At 34.6% G+C, this 4,999-nt stretch overlaps 1 long non-coding RNA gene across 1 annotated transcript; it reads right to left on the bottom strand.

Moving 5' to 3' along the window:
* Positions 1–3,378: 3,378 nt before the first annotated feature.
* LOC132124034 (uncharacterized) lies at positions 3,379–4,999 on the bottom strand. The gene is made up of 3 exons (XR_009426705.1): positions 4,871–4,999; positions 4,150–4,525; positions 3,379–3,646 (listed from the first exon to the last, which is right to left on the bottom strand). It is a non-coding gene; the product is annotated as an uncharacterized LOC132124034 (long non-coding RNA).

Below are 4,999 nucleotides of genomic sequence, written 5' to 3'. Positions count from 1 at the left end.
GACTTGTACTGCATCCATTTCAGAGATCCATTTCCATATTTATGAAGAAGCTGATAACAATCTGAGACAGCTCTTCTGGACTGTGTTGTTCATCTTTTATGACATTTGTGTCTCCTAAAATAACCCACAACAGCTGAAACAAAACCTGAGAGACTGGAACAGTTAACGCTGATGACTGAACTGATGAAACAACTGAAGAAAACATGACAATACACATAATATACAGTATATGAGGGCACAACAAGACTCAGTTCATCAGTAATTAGATTTGTATGGGATTTAAATTTTGCCGGTAAAGTTGACTTGAATCAAACCAAAGTTTAAGTTGTAACGAGCCTGATCATGTGTGACAAAAGTGAGTTTATATGAGACACACGTCTAAAACACAATAGAACATCATCACTGGAAACTGTCATTTCATCCATTAAATAAAAGAACACTTTCCATTATGACAATTATACAACAACTGCTAAATGCTCACTTATCTGTGTTTACCATTTAGATAGAGCATGCATGTCCAAAAGTCCATGGACATTTTTATTTATTTATTTATTTATTTATTACTTGTTTTGCTTTGTTAAATCTTTTAAACATACATATTAAGTATTATTAATATAAATAAAAAAAATAGATACATCAAAGTAGATAAAAAATAAATAGATACATACATAGTAAAATAGTAAATAAATAAATAAATAATAGTAAATGAATAAATAATAGTTTAAAATAAAAAATAAAAAGGCATTTATTAACATATATTTTTAAAATTCTTTAACTAAAATGGCTTGTTAAATTAAAAAAAATATATATTTTAAATAATGTAAATAAATAAAATAAAAATATGCATTAGGGATTAATTAACATTATTAAAATATTATAATATATTGTAAACTGTTAAAAAGTATATTTAAATGTAAATGTAAAATGTATAAAGTATAGTCACTTAAGTTTCATTGATGGCACTGAACACATCAGACAAAAACTCTGATCTACAGCTCATTGATCTGTTATTTATATGAAGCCCGTTGAGCTCTCAGCCAATGAGCGCAACGCGTTCTGCACGGACTAGTGGTGGAACTTATGATTCTTTCAAGAGATTCGTTCATTTTCAGTTCGTTCACAAAAATGATTCATTCACTGATTCGTTCAGTGACCATTTCTTCATTTACACAAAATATGTCTTAAGTCAACGAACATATTCACTTGTTACAAAACTTTGTTAAAAATGTGTGCATAATCGCATTCAATTGCTTGAGCACCTGCCCCTTTGCCCATTGGTGCCCAAAGTGCCCTTTTGTCAAAGCAAAGCAAAGCACAGCACTTTTTTTTGTAATAACATGCCCTTTTTTGAATGCCTGCCCATGCCCAATCTAAATATTAGTAAAATTTATGAATAATAATTTAGCCGTAAATAAAATGACCCACATGATGACCTTTCACCTGACGACGACGACCTCATCCGACCTGGACGATTTCTCGTCACGCTGCACGCGCATTTTTTAATTGCCAGAGGATATTTTCAACACCGCGGCAGCTGGAAGGGCTGTTTCATTCTCAGCGAAGTGATTTTGATTTTGATTTTGATGTCTATTTACATATCATTATTTTACAAGAACTATGTGATGTGAGAACATGCAGATATGCTGTTTATATTGCTGTGTGTGTAGCCTGTAGTGTAGAAGTAACGCTAGCGTGCTGTTTGAGGGAGAAAAGTTTCACAGGCATCAAGGGGTCTGGTCTTTTTTATGTTATTTGACTAAACTATTATTATACTACAGTATTTATTTATTTATTTTTTTAAACGTAGAGTGCCTTAAAAATAATTATCACAGCACTGGTAAGACGTATTCAGATTTTCTCATTCTCTGAATTATCATTATAAAAATAAAAACAATTGAGATATGAATTAAAATATAATGATATTTTAAATGTGACACAAATATTTTTTTCTACAATAGCAACAGTGTTTACAACAGCAAGACCACTTTAGCCAGTAAACTCAATAATATCTCTCTGAAAATAAATGTAAAAATATCAATGTCAATATAAAATGAATAATATACCTGAGCTGACATCAAAGTGCAGTGTGAAGGAGATGTGACCCTAGTAGATTTCAGGAAAAGGTATGAAATCTCCTTTTGTGTTTGTGTGTGTGTTCTGCATTGCAAAGATGCCTCGCAAAGAGAGGATAAAAAAAGGAGCTGCTTGAAGCAGCAAAAGGCAGTGAATCCCTATCCAGCGGGTTTATGGAGAGCACAACAGGTCAGAACTAGACAAAAAAGTTTGTTAAGACAAACTTTAGGTTGGCTTGAGAAAGCCTAGCCTGAACGTTTTTAGCAGTTGTTGCCTGACTAGAGAGTTTGAAAAAGTTTAAAAAGTTTTAAGTTTGATGGCAAGTTACAAGCATTGTCACTAGCATGATTAGCTTGTTACTAGCATTTTTCTAGCATGATTAACACGTGACTAGCATGTCGCTAGCATGTTTCTAGCATGATTAGCATGTTACTAGCTTTTATCTAGCATGATTAGCAAATGACTAGCATGTCGCTAGCATGTTTCTAGCATGATTGACATGTTACTAGCATGATCAACAAGTGACTAGCATGTCACTACCATGATTAGCAAGTGACAAGCATGTTCCTAATATGATTAGCAAGTGACTAGCATTTTGCTAGCATGATTACCAAGTTACTAACATGATGCTAGCATGAGACTAGCATGTCATTAGTATAATTAGCAAGTGACTAGCATGTCGCTAACATGATTACCAAGTTACTAGCATGTCGCTAGCATGTTTTCTAGCATGATTAGCAGGTTACTGGCATGTTGTTAGCATGTTTGTAGCATGATCAGCAAGTGACTATCATGTTTCCGAGCATGATTAGCAAGTGGCTAGCATGTCGCTAACATGATTATCAAGTTACTAGCATGTTACAAGCATGATTAGCAAGTGACTAGCATGTTGCTACCATGGTTAATATGTTACTAGCATGATCAGCAAGTGACTAGCATGTAGCTAGCATGATAAGCATGTTACTAGCATGATCAGCAAGTGACTAGCATGTCGCTAGCATGTTGCTAGCATGATAAGCAAGTGACTAGCATGTTGCTAGCATGTTTCAAGCATGATTAGCATGTTACAAGCATGTTCTTAGCATTATTAGCAAGTGACTAGCATGTTTCTAGCATGATTAGCAAGTGACTAGCATGTCGCTAGCATGTTTCTAGCATGATTAGCAAGTTACTACCATGTCGATAACATGATTAGTATGTTACTAGCATGTCGCTAGCATGATTAGCAAGTTACTAGCATGTCAATAGCATGATTAGCATGTGACTAGCCTGTTTCTAACATTATTAGCATGTTGCTAGGATAGATAGATAGATAGATAGATAGATAGATAGATAGATAGATAGATAGATAGATAGATAGATAGATAGATAGATAAACCACTCATTCATTAATTCATTCTGTAGTAGCAGTCCATAGAACAGAATCCAGCAAACTCTTTGTCTGAATAGAAAGCTGTGAAGATCCCTTCTTTCCAAGACCACAGTATCTACAGTATCACACATCTGCTGAGCTCCAGCTCCACTCTGTGTGTCTTCCTCACATCTGGACTGACAGACTTCCAGTCAACCATACCTACACAAGAGAAAAACAAATGTTGAGAGATTCAAAAAAGAAGTAACCAATAACTAGAATAAAATATCCAATATAAAAAAGAAGCGCAAGAGTCTGAGAGTGCAAGTCTGCATCCAGACCCTTCTCCATTATATTATAATACAACTGTACTACTGACTCTTCACTGAGTACCAAAAGTACATATGCTTCCTGTGCATGGTTCCTAAAAGAATGGAATCACAAAAAAGTTGACTGGCACTCATCTAAGCCACAGGTTATACTAATATTTACATTTACATTTATTCATTTAGCAGACGCTTTTATTCAAATCGACTTACAATTGAGGACAAAGTGGAAGCAATCAAAAACAACAAAAAGAGCAATGATATATAAGAGCTATAACAAGTCTCAGTTAGCTTAACACAGTACACGTAGCAAGGGCTTTTAAATAATATAATAAATAAAAAGAAAACAGATATAATAGAAAAAGAATAGAACAAGCTATTTGGTTAATGTGCATGTACCACTCCAACATGTTGGGTTAACTTCAAAAGAGTGAATGTCCTTCGAGTGCACTTTGGGCGATGGTACAGTCAAGGCATGAGGAACTAATAAAAGAGGCAAATCATTCAGAGTAAAGTTACTGACAGTGCTTGTCTCCATATTCTAATGTTGACAATGTGCCTCTGAAGGAAAGTCAGTGTCTTTCCCAGGTGTGGTGGATATGCAATGTTGAAAGCAAAATGCACACAGAAGGCTGTTATGAAGCTTCATCAAGGCTGGTGCACTGACACACATCTATTCCATCTTCTGTCACCACACTGAGCTCTCGAACTATGACTGACATTTTACAGTCAGTATCCATCAGGTGTATGGTAGGAAAGGTGTAGCCAGGTCCCCCTTTCATAAAATAAATAAATAAAAAGAATAATAACAACAATAATAATAATAACGAGAAAAAAAAAAACACTTTTCAGGTTCATCAGATTCTGTTCCATCCTCTTTGGCTCAGACGCTGTAGCTACATACAGTACACTGCAGAAACAATCAGAAGCTAATGTATAAGGTTTACAAGACGATGCATTTCATGTTCTTGTATAGATAAATATTACATTGTTTTCTAAAACTATTGCTTTAAATTTTTAACAGATGGGCTAAAAAGGTACAGAAGAATAAAATATTACCTGAAAAGATTTAAAACAAGATATTTTACAGTTGATTAGTTTTTTTCTTTAATATACTCACTCCAGCAGGTGTCCTGAAGTTTGTGTATTTTTTGAGTACATTCTCCTCAGACATTCCTTCCGTGCTTTCTCAGCGTCTCCAGGAGAATGTTCCTGCCGTGTGGTCTCTGACAGTCCATGTGTCTGGATG

This window comes from Carassius carassius, chromosome 42 (assembly GCF_963082965.1).
Source record: "Carassius carassius chromosome 42, fCarCar2.1, whole genome shotgun sequence".
Lineage (NCBI taxonomy): Eukaryota > Metazoa > Chordata > Actinopteri > Cypriniformes > Cyprinidae > Carassius > Carassius carassius.
Note: the sequence above shows the minus strand (reverse complement) of the source record. Positions and strands in the feature narration are given on the sequence as shown.